Genomic DNA, 16,926 nt, shown 5'->3' with positions numbered 1-16,926 from the left:
CATAAGTGAAATAGATGCCAGGGAGCTTGTGGGCCTTCAGAAGTGCCACTTGTTCTGCTTTCATTGCAGTCTGAGGCTTGGATTCACCCAGAGAGAGGAGCCTAACATAATCAAGGGAATCAGGCATTATCCTCAGAAGTTTTTTGTTTCCTAGGGTGAATATTTCTGTCAGACCTCATGTCTCCCCTGGTTTTGTTGTGATTATTGTTGTTTGTGTTTTTTTTTCTTCCCTGTTTGTTTTTTTAAAAGGAACTTTTTACATGTAGTTTGGGTTGGAGATTACCTTAGCTCCAAGGTGTACAGTATATCACCCAGGCCTAGACAGTCACAGACTCCATCCACTGCACTAGGAGGCTATATAGGGCTGAGCACATGATTAAAGCCAGGATTATGAGTGTGGTCCCTAGGACTTTTGATAGAATGGCTGGAAAGGAAGCACTCTCTTCCATGATCAGGGGCACAAAGAACATATGAACCTGGGAACCATCTTCTCTGCAAATGAAGAACATTTCCAAGGATGAGGACAAGGAAGAGCTAAACCAGAGAACTATGAAGACATCATTTAAGCACCGGTATCGAGCCATACAGCCGGGTGAAACCAATATTCCACTAGACCTTCCAGTACGTGAGCCAAATAGTGTCTCTTCTTTTTTGTTCAGTGTTTGGACTTGGATTACTATCAACTGGATCAGATAATCTAATCAATTGGATTACTATCAACTAATTTTTGTGACTTTAACTCTGCATAATGAGTTATGCAAAACGTCTAAATGCAAAAACCCTGTGCAATGGTACTATTCTTCTGCTGGTCTTGGATATAATAACCTCAAAACACAGTGGGTAGCAGGAGCTCCATAGAAGACAGTGTTTGGCTTTAGTCCTGTGGAAGATAAGAGAGACAGGAAGCCACACTGGGCTAAAGAGCCTACTTGGAACTTAGAAATATCAAAGCCCTGTTTGAATTTCCTTATGATACATTCACTTATTAAAAAACAAATGCATATTCCAAGTTATTTAAAAAATTACTATGGGGCATGGGGGTGGCTCAGTGGGTTAAGCCTCTGACTCTTTTTTTTTTTTTTAAGATTTTATTTATTCATGAGAGACACAGAGAGAGATTGAGGCAGAGACACAGGCAGAGGGAGAAGCAGACTCCATGCAGGGAGCCCACTGTGGGACTCGATCCTGGGACTCCAGGATCACACCCTGTGCAGAAGGCAGGCGCTAAACGGCTGAGCCACCCAGGGATCCCAAGCTTCTGACTCTTGATTTCAGTTCAAGGTTGCAGGATCCAGCGCTCTGCACTCAGAGGGGAGTCTGCTAAGATTCTCTCCCTCCCTTTCCCTCTGCCCCCACACTCCCCACACTGCTTTCTCATGCAGGTGAGCACACATTCTCTCTCTCAAAAAAATTATTATGAAAATATTTCAGATACACAGAAATTATAAAGGACTGCATAACAATCACCTGTGTACCCACTGGCCAGTTTATGAAATGAAGCAGATTCCCCCTGTATCCCCTTCCAATCACATTCTCCTCCTTTCCCTGGTCACTTCTCTGGAGGAAATCGCTATCCTAAGATTTTTCTAGATCATTCCCATGACTTCTTGGTAGTTTATTAAATATGCATATATTCCTACTTATTATTGTTTTGCAACTTTTTAAACTTTGCATATATGCATATTTATCACATAAAAATACACTGTGTTTCTTATTTCTATATAAGAAATTGTGAGCTTAATCCAGGTAAATAAGCACTGCTCTAATTTCACACATTTTTCACTGCTGGATGGTGTGCAGTTATATGCATGTACTAGTTATTAAGCTATTGTCGCTCAGCTCCAAACCCACCTTTCTACATTATTCGTGATGGTGTGCTAGGTAGGACTAGGCAAACCTATTTCTTTTTTGCCACCTGGCTCCCTCTTAGACTCTGATGATAGGGGGCCTAGAGTTATACAGAAGGTTGGAAGGGGGGAGGGCAAGACTTTCTGTTCATTTACCTAATCGGAATTATCCCATCCACCTGGCAGCTGTAGTTTGCTCAGGTAGGAGATGCTTCTAATTTTCAGTTCTTTCCCATTCTTAAAGACCCAGGGTCATTGCCTTTCTTCAAAAACTCCCATCACCAGCCATTGCCTCCTCCAGAGATTTGAGTCCTACAGCTCCCTGGAGGCCCTCCTCTCAGGACCTAGCTCCTCAGCTCCAGCTAGAGGGCACACCCTCCTTCAGGGTCGGAGCCTCATCTCCACAGGCTCCTCTGGGAAGCTTCTAGCACCTAGCACCCCCTCTTCCCTCTGTTTACCAACACCAGGAGTGATAGCTGCTTTCTGCAGTTGCCCTCTTTGTTAGCCAACAGTTCCTTCCATGTCCTTCATTCATCAAATATCTCTTTAACCAAATCCCTCTTTTAAATTATCTTGAAATAATTGATGTGGATTCTGTTTTCCTGGTTGCATCTCATCTGGTATATTGGTGAAGACAATATTTGTGTGTCCTCTCTCCTCTTGATGAATATGGTGAGCATGGCCAGGCTGGCTGCCCTGAAATCCTGGGTAAACTCCATGATGTAGTCCTAAACAAAATGTGGAGAGGTGGGAGGCATGGTGGTCCCAGGCATGCTGTCAGGGCCTCTCCTAACCACTAACAGCAGAAAAGCAAAAGGTCCATTGTCTGACTTCCTCTGACCTGCCATATTCTTTACTTCACAAGGATTGTGGGAACCATGAACTTTGGATGCACATCTGTCACAATACAGGCTTTGTGCCCACATGTAAGCAGGTGTCTATATGATTTCTCACTACAGGGCTGAACAAAGAAGCAACATTAGCTGACTTGGAGTCATCATTTTCAACTGTCTTTGTCCCTGGACCTGTTTCTGTGGTTTAGCCTGTTCAACAGATGATTAGGATTTCTAATTTTTGATTATTTATTTATTACAATTATTATTACTATTAATTCCTATTATAAATAAAGGGTGTTTCTCTGAACATCCTTGAAGATGTCTTTCTGATCTTAAGTCAAAGAATTTCTTGGATGTCTACTAGATGTCAGGCAGGCCTTGTGCAGGATGGTGATAAGGAAGAACATGAAAGTTCTGCTTCTTAAGGATCACAGTCTAGAAGAGGAGACAGAGCATCACTATCATCACCATTATTCATAACCATAGTAATCAAATTTGAACACTTAGAAAATGTCTCACACTGTGCTAAGCATTTTCAAGCATCTCATTTAACAGTATAATAAAAGTCATAGAATGATAATGCTGTGATAAGTATAAGGGCCAGGAGTGGGTCCATTTTACCTTGGAAGACAACAAAGATCTCAAAGGTCAGCTGGGGCAAACCAGTCAGGGCATTCTAGGTAGACTTTGTCATGTGTGCAAAGACACGGAAGAATGGCATGCTATAAAGAGTCCAGTAGATAAGGGCAGGGGAGAAGGAAAGCAGGAAGAGGAAGGAGAAACAATAAAAATAGGAGGTGAGGGCCAGATCATTGAAGCACAAAGGATGTCTAGACTTTATCCTGAAACTAACAGAAGGATGCATTGAAGGAGTTTAGAGTAGAATATTACCATGAATTAAATAGTTTTTTAAAATAACTTTAAAAAATAACTTTAGTGTTTTGGAGGATGGAGCAGATGGGAGTGGAAAGGGAAATTCCAAATGCAGAGTGGCCATATAGGAGACAGTACTCTTGAGGATAGTGGTGGCAGAAATGCCCCCGAGGACATGCTTGAGCAACCCTAAGGAGACCAGTACAACTGGAGCCACATGAACATGGGGGAAATTACTAGGAATTGATGTTAGAAATAACGGGAAGCTGGATCATAGTGAGACTTGCAGGCATTTCAACAACATGGCTTTTTACTCATTGAAAGGTATGCCATTGAAGGATTTTGAGCAAAGGAGTGACACAGTTAGTTTTATATTTTAATAGGATCCTTCTGATTGCTGTTGGGCAAAAGTAGAAATAGTGGTACCAAAGCCAAGTAGGAGGGAATTGGGGTAATTCAGGCCAGAGATGATGGTGGCTTGGCCTGGGATTGCAGTAGCAAAAGATCTTCTGATTGAAAGTATGTAGAGGGAGAGACAAAGGAAGAAGTAGGATAACTCCAAGGGCTTTGGCCTGAAAAACTAGAGGACTAAAAGCCATTAATTGAGATCTGAAAGACTGCAGAAGTGTTGGGAGGGGAAGGTTAAAAGCTCAGTTTTGTTTATGTTGATCTGATATGTCTTTATTGAGCCGAATGCAGGTTTTGAGGAGACCTTGTTGGACACAGGCATCTGGAGTTCAGGGAAGAGGTCTGAGCTACAAACATAAAGCTGTGAGTCACTACCATAGAGATGGTACTTACGGCCACGAAATGGATGAGATCACCCAGGCAGTGAGTGCAGCTTGGAACAAAAGATTTCCAAAAATTGAGATCCGGGATACAGTAATGTTAAGAGGTCAGAGATGATAAGAAGGAGCCCATAAAAAAAAAGAAAGAAAGAAAGAAAGAAAGAAAGAAAGAAAGAAAGAAAGAAAGAAGAAAGAAAGAAAGAAAGAAAGAAAGAAAGAAAGAAAGAAAGAAAGAAAGAAAGAAAGAAAGAAAGAAGAAAGAAAGAAAGAAATCCAAAATAAACAAGTACAGAAACCAGGAAGGAGGAAGGAGAAAAACAAGGAGATTGCAGGGGAAGAAAACAATTGAGAATGAGGTACAGCTGTGCCAACATGTCAAGGAAGACAAGATTGAAAATTAACCAGTGGATTTAGTCAGGTGGATATCAACAGTGCTCTTGATAAGAGTGAAATCGTGGGGGCAAAATCTTGATGGGAAGGAAGGAATTAAAACAGAGAATGTACATAACCCTATAAAAGGAGTTTTGTAAAATGGAGCAGAGAAATGGAGCAGGAACTGCAAGGGGGTGTCAGATCAAGACAATTTCTTTTTAAGATAGGAGATATAATACGATATTTGTGTGCTGATGATAATAATCCAAAAGACAAAAATTTATGGAGTAAGGGAGCAGAATCCTTACAGCAATGTCTTTGGGATCCAGGGTACAAGGGTAGAGAGGGACATGGCAGTCATTTAAAGAGAGAGGAGGGGAAGCAGAATTGATAGGCACGGATGCTGGCAAGTGGGTTGATGCTGCTGGAAGCTCGCAAAAGTCTCTTTCTAGTTGAATAAACAGCCCTGGAGTTCAGGAGAGAAGTTTGAGCTAAAGATAGAGACATGTAGTTATCAGTTCATAGCAGGTAGCTGAAAGGTTTGAAGCAGAGAATACATCTGTGAGGGGGGAGAAACAGTACAATAAGGAATGAAAATACCATATCTTATCAACAATACGGCTACTGACATAAGTACATTTAAAAGTTCAGAGAAGAGAAGAGCAAGAAAGACTGGAAAGATTTGAGGTAAAGGGACAGGATTTATTGAGAAATCATTCCAGGATCAGAGCAGTAGTGAGTATATTAAAGTATAGTAATCTGAGTAGTCTAAGCTAAGAACAGGAGAACGAAAATGGGAGAAAGTGGAAGAAAGCTCTGATTGCCTTGATTTGATATATATATGGGAAGCATTTTAGTCAATGAGAGCAATGGTTAAGGGAACTTTAATGGTTTACAGTATTGACTGAAGGTTAAGGTGTTAGGAGTGGAATCAGGAGACTGATGGAGAGCCTATAAAAGGAGTTCTTGGCCAGAGTCAGGACCTTGATAACACAAATGGAGAGGAGGATTAACAATGGATATTGGAAATAAAGACTTGGGGAGGGCCAACAAATTCTTAGAGATTTTATTCTAGAGTGCTTTCCTCTTTAAAAAATGGGAATATGTCTTGCATATTTTAAAGCAGAATTATATTTAATACAAAACTCTCCTTAACCTCACAGTAATTTCAAACTGTCATTCAGATCATGTACAAATACCTTGCTTAAATAACTTACACCCACAATCCTTATTCCTTAGACACATATGAGGCAAAGGCATTACTAATCACATTTGGTAACACTTAATCCAGGTCTCTGTGGATTTCAACATAATAAAAACTTGGTACATTTCCTGGAATTGGTAACTGGGAGAGTAGAGGAGAATTTCCATATTTTCTTTTGATTCTATTCACACAGTCAGGTGAACCAAGACAAGATTGAGAATTTCAAACTGAAATACGAAAATAGTTTCCTTCTTCTCATTACTAAACGATCTAGCAGTTTTACAATTTCTATGTCACCCTCAGATAATTTTTTCTGAAATTAATTTGTATCTGAAGGACATTATTTCAGGACATAAGGCCACATGGCCAGCAACGGTGGGGGGTAGAGGGGTGGCTGGGAGAAGGAAGGAATATTCAGATATAGAAAACGTTTATTGGAATAGAAGGGTTTGGGATCCCTGGGTGGCACAGCGGTTTGGCACCTGCCTTTGGCCCAGGGCGCAATCCTGGAGATCCGGGATCGAATCCCACATCAGGCTCCCGGTGCATGGAGCCTGCTTCTCTCTCTGCCTCTCTCTCTCTCTCTCTTGCTCTCTCTCTGTGACTATCATAAATGAATAAAAAATTAAAAAAAAAAAAGAAGGTTTTTAAATTCTAGAACCAAACCAACCAAACCGAAGATATAAATCTCCGATTTCCAAACCTTCTGGTTTCCCTATGTCAGGTGAGGATCAGAAAGGATCCCAAATAAGAGGGCACTAGTATTAATGACTCTAGAATGAGAGAGGTAAACCTTAAAAGAAACTCTATGTTTTAAATGAACTCACATTCAAACAAGGGGGTCTATTCCAAATCTAGGCCAGGAAATTGAATTTAACAAATCAGAAAACATTTACAGAGCTTAGCATGGTACAAAATTCTACAAAAGCAGCAGAGAGAATCATAACATGACCCCTATTCTTAAGGAATTTATGAGGATGATGCATCAGAAAAATATAAGAATTAAGAGAGAATTTAGAACTCTCCTTGAATTAACCAATAGTCTGGAGGCAAGAAGCAAGAATCAGAGTTGGATTTACCCTTCTGAACTGTAGAAGATAAATGAAGTAAACCTCATCTCAACACAAGAGTTTTCCAAAAATCTGCAATGTGCAAACATGGATTTTTGGGTAGAAGACCTCATTCAAGATTCATCCATGTATTTGAGCTCCCTCACCAGTCACTTATGTGCTGGCATGATGAGGTTTAGCAGTCAGCAAGACACTTTCTTACCCTTCAGGGGTCACAACCTTGGGATGCATTATATCTAGATAATTATTTGACATGGATGCTCTGAAAAGATACATCAAAATTAGTTTTTAGCATATTTAAGAAGACAAGACATACATATACAAAACAAAATATCAATATTAAATTTATTTATTTATTTTTAAAGATTTTATTTATGTATTCATGAGAGACACAGAGAGAGGCAGAGACACAGGCAGAGGGAGAAGCAGGCTCCCTTTGGGGAGCCGATGTGGGACTTGATCCTGTGACCCCAGGATCACGACTTGAGCCAAAGGCAGAAACTCAACCACTGGGCCACCCAGGCATCACTCAGTATTACATTTAAATTAAAGGTCAGGACAATAGTAAACAGTGACAGACATTCACCAGGACAAGAAAAATATGCTCTGAGACTTTAGAAATATTAGGACTGGGGATGGTTTGAGAGACTTCTGCATGGGTTTGGAACTTAGATGGTGGGCAAGGACATTTCAGGGAGAAATAGACATAGAATCATCTAAGTAGAATAGTGCATAGTTCAGGGAATGATTTGACATCACTGAATGAAGAGTTCATATAATCAAGTTGTAGAAATATATCCAGGTTGTAGAACTTGAACAATGCCAGCTTTTCCCAAATTTCAGCTAATCCTGTCATTATGCCATTATTTTCATGATTTTTGCATTAACTATACACCATCTATTACTTAGTATTCTTTTGAGATTGATGGACATTTTTCATGTTGCCTCATCCTAACCTCTACTTGTCTATGGGTTTATGAGTCATAAATTTTCTTTTAAAAAATATTTTATTTATTTGAGAGAGAGGGAGAGAGCATGAGGAGGGGGGAGCAGAAGGAGAAGCAGACTCCCAGTGAGCAGGAACCAGAAGCAGGAGTGGTTCCCAGGATCCTGAGATTATGACCTGAGCTGAAGGCAGAGACTTAACTAACTGAGCCACTGAGGTGCCCTCTTTTTATTGTTTTTTAAAGATTTGATTTATGAATCATAAATTTTCTAATAAACATGGTAGTCTGTAGCTATTTTTAAATATATTTTATTTTATTTATTATTTTAGAGAGAGAGATTGAGAGAGAAACAGAGAATGAGCAGGGGGAGGAGCAGAGCAGACCCTGTGCTGAGCATGAGCCCAACAAGGCTGGATCTCATGAGGCTGGGATCCTGACCTAAACCGAAATCAAGAGTTGGAAGCCTAACTGCCTGAGCCACCCAGGTGCCCCAATCTGTAACTATCAAAAGTATTTATCAGTATATCTTGCAAAATCAACTTGCTTATCCCTCATGAAGCAAAGACCATATCTGTAGAATTACTGTTTTAAAGAATAGAAAAACACTGACTCCTTTGGAGTCTAAGTGACATAACAAAAGCTAAGACTTCAGAGAAAATTTCTCTGATGGCTATGGATGGAATGAACAACTTTGGGCATTGTGGCAGGTAGGGAGATGAATTAAAAGGCAGAATCTGGCTTAGCATAATAAATGAGAACAGGAAGAGATGTTTAAAAGAAACTTTATAATACATTAGATGTGGGAGAAAAGCAGAGGACCATGTCAGAGACTCGAGTTAAATAAATGACAACTCTATCTATATCTTTAAAATGTTTAGTTTTTTAGAGGCACAAGGAAACCATCTCCTAAAAATGAGATTTTGGATGATGTATTAATACAAGAATTTAGGGAAGAGGACTTCACTTAAAAAATGGGCAGATTTTATAAAGATGAAGAAACTGTATGACCCAAAGCCTAGCTTCTTGGTTTTTAGCACATGAACCCTACAGCATCAGTCAAGTGCTGGACAGGCCCAGAGACTCAACTCAGTGGACACTCATTATTACTGACCATGTTAAAATCTGTGTTTTACAAAATGTTCAGAAAAGGTTCCCACATTTCAGACTATTTGACAGTCTTTGCAAGAGAGACCAGCAACTGTGGTTCCTGCTGAAATCCTTTATAATACAAAAGTTGAGGGCCACCGGTCATCAACAAGTGAACTCAATAATAAGCATGTATATTTATTCTCCCTCAGCATTTTGTGAACTCTGTTAAAGCTGGAGCTCACCTGACACTCTGTTCTGTTTCTGTTGCAGCCACATAAATAAGTTCACAACAAATCAATGTTATGATGGCTGCCTTCTAGAAGAGTTGAGTATTGGCTCTATTAATGGAAACATCGAATTACCAGGAAAATAGATTTTATTTAGAAAAAGAGCCCAAGAGATTTTTGGATTGGGGTGGACTCATATGATCAGTTCATTAATTTCACTTTTAGTGTTGAATAAACCTCTGAACCAGCGTCAACAACAGCATTGCATACCTGAGTCAATCTAATTATGTACTTTTGGCTGTTCATTTTCTTGCACAACATCCTTTCTAAATGTGTTGTGTAATGTATTTGTGAGAAAATATAAATAGGTGGTAGCAAGCAGGGCCTTATCATAACAGTTTTTCCAGGGATACCAGATACAAGACTGAATTTATCGAAGATCACTAAATTTTAGTGGTGATTATGTTGTATTTTCCAAAATGTGACAATATTTGCCCTCTTTGTTCTGAGTGTCAGTGCCCTGGACACTTTTATTGCTGCAGTATATGAACATGCTATTATATTATCAAAGAGAACAGAAACACCAGTCCCAAAAGAAGAAGCTTTGCTCCTGGTGAATAAGTGCATAGGTGTTTTGGAGAAAGCAGTTAAACTGGCTGCCGGGCAGGTATTGAGCTTCCTTATGCTGGCTGGGATACTGTAAAGGAAATTTGAAACTTGGAAAGAATGTGGGTATTTAGAATTTATGAAAAACTTTTTTGCACCCATTTATTTTGAACAGGGCACACATATCATTGTTACCCCAGAAGATGGAATTTATGGCTGGGTCTTCACAACGGAGACCATTTGCCCCTATCTGGAAGATATCCCAGACCCTGACGCAAACTGGATTTCATGTAGAGATCCACAGAGTTAATGTTATTACCCTTTGATTTCTCTTTTTTCTTTTTTTAGATTTATTTATTTATTTGTTTGTTTGTTTGTTTGTTTGTTTATTTATTCATGAGAGACACAGAGAGAGAGAGAGAGATGCAGAGACACAGAGGGAGAATAGGCTCCATGCAGGGAGCCTGACGTGGACTTGATCCCAGGTCTCCAGGACCTGGCCCTGGGCTGAAGGCAACGCTAAACTGCTGAGCCACCCAGGCTGCCCTACCCTTTGATTTCTGAACAAAAAAACTGTGATACTGTAAAATACAAATAGCAAATCCATTAAACTTGCCTAGTATTCTTGCTGGCAACCAATCTACTGTTCTGGACTCACAAGCCTCTAATGCCTCATAACATGTACCATCTGGCATGACTTGAGCTGATGATGCTTGGTTGGTTATTTATCGTAGTTTTCATTAATGAATGGTATGTGTATATATAGTTTTTATAATAAATATGCTTAATTGGGTTTTAACGAAGCGAAAAAGTTGTAATATCTGGTACCTCCGTTCCCACATAAAGGAAGCCCATTCGTGAATACCTACCTCCTTTGTAGGAACAGTAAAAAGATAAATGAACTTCTGTTTCCAAAGAGCTTTGACTATCATTTGCATTGTGATCATTATGGTGAATGGAAATTGTGTGGGATTTGAAAGTGTTATTTCTGAGAGCACAGCCTACTACCTCCTAGCTGAGTATCATGTGGCAGATAACCTATACGCTTGACATCTCTGTTTCTTAATCCATAATACAGAGATAATAAAATTTACTGTCCTACTTTCTTTACACAGTAGGTAAGAATTTCAAGTGAAGTAATACACGTAGAATCTAAACACTGTTGTGCTATCACTATTACTTTTTAAAACTGAATCTGAACTTCTTTGTTTTCTTGTCTGAGAAATTTAAGTAATAATTAGCTGTAGTTCAATCATAGCTTTCTTAGGGGAAAATCTGGATAAAACTTAGGAAAGGTTTATGAAGTTATTTTAGGTGTATTTACTTTTTAAAATAGTTTATATGTAGTTCCTTTAAAAGGCAAAATCTATGCATTAAAAAGTAATTTAAATTTTGCTAATTTAAAACTTACATGCATCTGTTCAGAACTATATTGCACAAAAAAAGGGAATACCTTTAATCATTTTGACATTTGAAATTGATTGGTTAGTCGAATCCAACGCTGCAACCTAGGATGTGAGTCAGTCCCACCTCAGGATTTTCACCTTAAAAACAATATTGTCTGAGTTTTGCATGGTCCATGTTTACAGTAACCACATAACTATAATTCAATGTTTACTTGATTAAGGGTTTTTTTCCAGGGCAGGAAGGACTCAAATTTGCAATAATTCAAGAGGCTGATACTAAAATTTACTCTATTTGTCTGGGCTGATAAAACTGATTTTCTTAAGGGAAATGTATCCTGAAGCCTGATAATCATCAATCTCAGATGAATTATTTTAAACCGGGAAGGTAGGTGACCAATTAAATTTTAGCTTATTGGAGTCTTGAATTTTTTCAAATGGTAAGCTTTCAGCTCTGAGTTATAAAAGGAGAAATCCAATATTTAATATAATGGCAATATTGGTTTAAAAGAAAACCAGCATTTCTTCCCTAGTAATATTTATCCCTAAAGGGGATAATAGAGGGCTACATGGTCATCTCTATGTATTTAAATACTATCATTTAGAATATAACACATCCCATATTTCCTTGGGTTTTACCCATGAAGAACTAACAAAAGACATTATAATACATTAATTATTTAGAAAAAGATAAGAGAGAGAGAGAAAGAAAAGAAAATATGTGATAGTTTTATTGAAGGTCTTAGTGAATTGAATATCAGTGTTAACAATATTGCCCTGTTTTTCCTGAGGGCAAAATATTATCACAAAGGTTTTGAAGCAATAGTCATAAATCTGTTCTTTCTAATCAAAGATTAGCTCATCAGCGGTAAAGGAGAGATGATGGAGAGAATCCAATGGCCTCTAAAAGCAGTAAATCCATCAATTTCTTGGGTTGTCTTCTTGTAGCTACAAAATCCGTATTGGCCATTATTTCTTTATTGAGCATCTATTTGGTTCGAGGAACTGTGCCTGGTACAGTATACATATTATCTCATTCAATTTATGTAGCAGGTATAACTATTTACATTTTAAATATCAGGGAAAAAAGGAGGCTTAAGGTTTCATATTGGATGTTAGCATGGCGGGAATTCAAACACAGACATTAATTTCCATTTGAGCCTTGCTAACTGAATAGAGTCTCAATACCTGGATGCACCATATTATATTTGAAATTACCAGTGATGGTGAATCTACTCCTTTGAAAATATTCTGGTTGCTAAGATTTTTATCTTTTCTGCTGTCTCTCTATAACTTTAGTCTTTGTACTGCCTTTATTATATATTCATATGTATGACTCACCACCTTCACATTAGAGCCTTTCAGATATTTGAAACCAACTATCATTCCACCTATCTCATCACCTCAATCCCTTCTTATTTCTGGGATAATGCTTGCAATGTGGATGGATTTGGCACTACTTTGAGAAAGATGAAGATTATATTGCGTGTGAAATTTAAATCTTTTCTGATTTGATTCTTAACCTAGATCTTGTGTTCTAAGTAATTGACAAATAAAGTATCATTTTGGAAGATTAGAAATCACTGAAATATAGTAAGTTTGAGGCAATGTCTATTAAACTACGTTTGGCTACACTGTGGTGCAACAAAGACTCCGCGGCCTGGCCAAGGACAACTCTATCTACATTGTGGTGAATATTGGGGACAAGAAGCCATGCAATGCCAGTGACCCTCAGAGTCCCCCCCCATCCCAGTAGTCATTACCAAGACAACTCTGGTGTGGTATCTGATTCTAAGGGTAGGCTGATGGCATGCTACCATAAGGTGAGAGTTTCTTCATTTGTTTGTGATAAGTATGTACACTCATTTGTTGTTATGAGTGTATTTCTTAGTTATTTCATTTTTTAAAAAAATTTGTATTTATTTGAGACAGAGAGAGACAAAATGAGCTGGGGGGAAGGATAGAGGGAGAGGGAGAAGCAGGCTCCCCACTGAGCAGGACTCGATCCCAAGACCCTGGGATCATGACATGAGCCAAAGGCAGACACGTACCTGACTGAGCCACCAGGTGCTCTTGCATTTCTTAATTATTATGTTTTAGTTGAAAAGGGGGTTTCATTTACTTTGGTCATATATAAGGATTCTGAGTTTGAATTAATCGTAACATAGAATATGGCAGAATATTGAAACAATGTGATAACAGCCTCACAAAGATTTTAAAAGTCTCTGAGAAAGAAGGTGAAATGCTATTTTATCCATGATTTAATAGCAGGGTTAATTTTTTGGCTCAATTCACTGACATTTTATTTATTTATTTATTTATTTATTTATTTATTTATTTATTTATTTAACGATTTTATTTATTTATCCATGAGAGACAGAGAGAGAGAGAGAGAGAGAGAGAGAGGCGCAGAGACACAGGCAGAGGGAGAAGCAGGGTCCTTGTGGGGAGCCAGATGTGGGACTCGATCCTAGGACCCCAGGGTCACGCCCTGAGCTGAAGGCAGGCGCTCAACCACTGAGCCACCCGGCTGCCCCATTAACATTTTATACTAAGTTTAGTCATTCATTCTATCAAGACTTATCTTTTTTTTTTTTAAGTAAGCTCTATGCCCAACATGGGACTTGAACTCATGACCCTGAGATCAAGAATTGCATGTTTTACTAACTGAGCCAGCCACGCACTCTCCATTAGAATTGTTTTGATTGCAATGGTGGAAAACCCCAAATGAAATCTACTTAACACCTCCCCCATGGAATTTCCTTATGTATCTGAAAAACTATAAATCACAGGAAGAGTAGTTCTAGTTTCAGATGTAGTTCTATCCCTCAGAGGCTTTAAAGATGTCAGCCATTCCTCTACTTCTCTTAGATCTTGTTCCTGCTTTTACTCAGATTGTCCTTTTAGGGGTCATGTAATGCCCAACATAAAGCTCTCATTCTATAGCAGCAAGATCCAAAGGAAGAGTTCAGTTTTTACTCCTAGAAAAGCCTCATCATGCCTTGAGGCCACTTAGGCTACATGCATTCCTTGAGTTGATCACTGCAGGAGAAAGGATAAGCTACCATCTGAGAGTAGGGTGTGGAGGAGCAAGTGATCTTCACTGAAGGGGAGGGGGGTCTTGCTAGAATACACATAGGTACACATCAAGCCTAATAAAAACCTGAGCAAGTACTCCTGAGCCCAGGCGAAGTGGAGTTTGGAAGCAATAATCCAACTGGAAAAATCATTAATGCTTACAGATTAACAAGGTTTAGTTATTACATTGTCTAAATTCACTTTAAATATACTTAATTTATATAGACCTAGCAGTATCATAGGGAGATATGGCAAAGTTAGTTTTCTTAATGTGTTATTGTTCATACCGGCAGTGCTGTTGATAAAGAATTCAGTGTGGGCAGCCTGGATGGCTCAGCGGTTTATTTTATTTTATTTTATTTTATTTATTTTATTTTATTTTATTTTATTTTATTTTATTTTATTTTATTTTATTTTATTTATTTATTTATGATAGTCACACAGAGAGAGAGAGAGAGAGAGAGAGAGAGGCAGAGACACAGGCAGAGGGAGAAGCAGGCTCCATGCACCCGGAGCCCGACATAGGATTCTATCTCGGGTCTCCAGGATCGCGCCCTGGGTCAAAGGCAGGCGCCAAACCGCTGCGCCACCCAGGGATCCCCTGGCTCAGAGGTTTAGTGCCACCTTCCACCCAGGGCATGATCCTGGAGACCCAGGATCAAGTTCTACATTGGGCTCCCTGCATGGAGCCTGCTTGTCCCTCTGCCTGTGTCTCTACTCTCTCTCTCTCTCTCTGTTTCTCATGAATAAATAAATAAAATCTTTTATTTATTTATTTATTTATTTATTTATTTATTTATTTATTTATGAATGATAGTCACAGAGAGAGAGAGAGGCGCAGAGACACAGGCAGAGGGAGAAGCAGGCTCCATGCACCGGGAGCCCGACGTGGGATTCAATCCCGGGTTTCCAGGATCGCGCCCTGGGCCAAAGGCAGGCACCAAACCGCTGCACCACCCAGGGATCCCATAAAATCTTTAAAAATAAAGAATTCAGTGATAATCTGAAATTTATAAGGTTCAAAATTTCAACCTGTAATGTTAAGACAGAAATATTCACCTTTTGAATATCATTTGTAGATATTCTTTCATTTATTAGTTGTGGAAAAATGAAGTTTTTTGATAATGTTGTAGTAGTAAAACTCACAGTGGCATAGTGGAAGGGATTTATACAAATTTGTATGTAATAGTTTTAAATATGCACATCAACATGAAGGGGAAAAGATTTTATGGATATAGAGCACCTCTATTTGGCAGTTTTCTTACTAATATTCCCCTGCTTTGCTTTTTGTTAACAGTACAATCTTTTTGCACCTGAAATTCAATTTGATTTTCACAAGGAGTCAGAATTTGTGACTTTTGACACTCCCTTTGGAAAGTTTGGCATTTTCACTTGCTTTGACATTTTTTTCTCATGACCCAGCTGTGGTGGGGGTGGATGATCTTCACGTTGACAGTGTTCTCTATCCTATGGCATGGTACACAACAAGCTGCCCCTTCTCTTGGCTGTCCTTTCCACTCCGTGTGGGCCAGAGCCATGAGAGTGAATCTTCTTGCTGCAAATACCCACAACATCAGCACGCACATGACAGGTATTTCACATCTGTCCTCTACCAACTGGCCACGACAGTCTCAAAAGTGTTCATTGATTTTTAAGACTCACTGTTCTCCAATAATTCTTTCATTAACTCACGAAATTAATAATAGCATGGGTTTCTATACATTACTTTAGGAACATTATTCCTATGAGTACAGAAGGAGGTAAACTGTTGTGCCCAAGATTGTGAATCCAAGAAAACCACCAAGGAGCTGACACCGATGAGGGTTTATTAATAAGCTCGAGCTTGGGTCCATGTATACCCGACACAGCAGAGCAGGGATTTGGACCCTGAGGGGGGTTACAGCTGGGTTTTTATGGGCTGGTCTAGGGGTAAGGTGGGGTTTTTCAGTAAGGGTTGGGGTGTGAGAATCTCCAAGAAAGAGGTCTCACAAGATCTTGCTTCTTTATTCCGATAAGGGCACGCTTTGTGTTTTTTTCTGTAGCCGGGGTAAGGTAGAGTTCAGTACCTCGTCACAGTGGCCTGGTCAGATGGCCTGAGATGGCTGCCGAAGCTAAAATGGCTGTCTTGCGCCAATGTTAAACTTGAATGGCCCTCATTTTCTCGGCCTCCACATTTCCCCCCTCAGTGGAACCTAAAGAAGGAGCCAATTATGGGTCCAGGTTGGTCTCAGTAACAAGGTCTAGTGGTTGGTATTATTGTCTAAGTACCATAAGTTGGACTGTACTGATTCTGTCTTTGACAAAAGTAACTAATCTGTTGATAATGCAGGTTCCAAAGGTAAGGAGGAAGACGATAATGAGGGGTCCGGGTAGGGTGGATAACAAGGTAGTGAGCCAGGGGGAACGATTGAACCAGGATTCAGCTGGCCGGACATGGGTGTAGTGGACCCAGGGAGTAATCCTATCGACCTTGAGAGTGGTGGGAGTGGTCAGGTTCATGATGTAAGGTCCCTTCCAGCATGGTTGAAGTGTCTGGTGTTGGAATCTCCAGACGTACACCCAGTCACCCGGTCGACATTGATGGGG

The 16,926-nt window shown here is 39.4% G+C and overlaps 1 pseudogene; it reads left to right on the top strand.

Moving 5' to 3' along the window:
• The first annotated feature begins 498 nt into the window (after positions 1–498).
• On the top strand, positions 499–16,713 carry LOC112643442 (vascular non-inflammatory molecule 3-like; annotated as a pseudogene).
• Positions 16,714–16,926: the final 213 nt, after the last annotated feature.

Source organism: Canis lupus, chromosome 1 (assembly GCF_003254725.2).
Source record: "Canis lupus dingo isolate Sandy chromosome 1, ASM325472v2, whole genome shotgun sequence".
Taxonomy (NCBI): Eukaryota; Metazoa; Chordata; class Mammalia; order Carnivora; family Canidae; genus Canis; species Canis lupus.
Note: the sequence above shows the minus strand (reverse complement) of the source record. Positions and strands in the feature narration are given on the sequence as shown.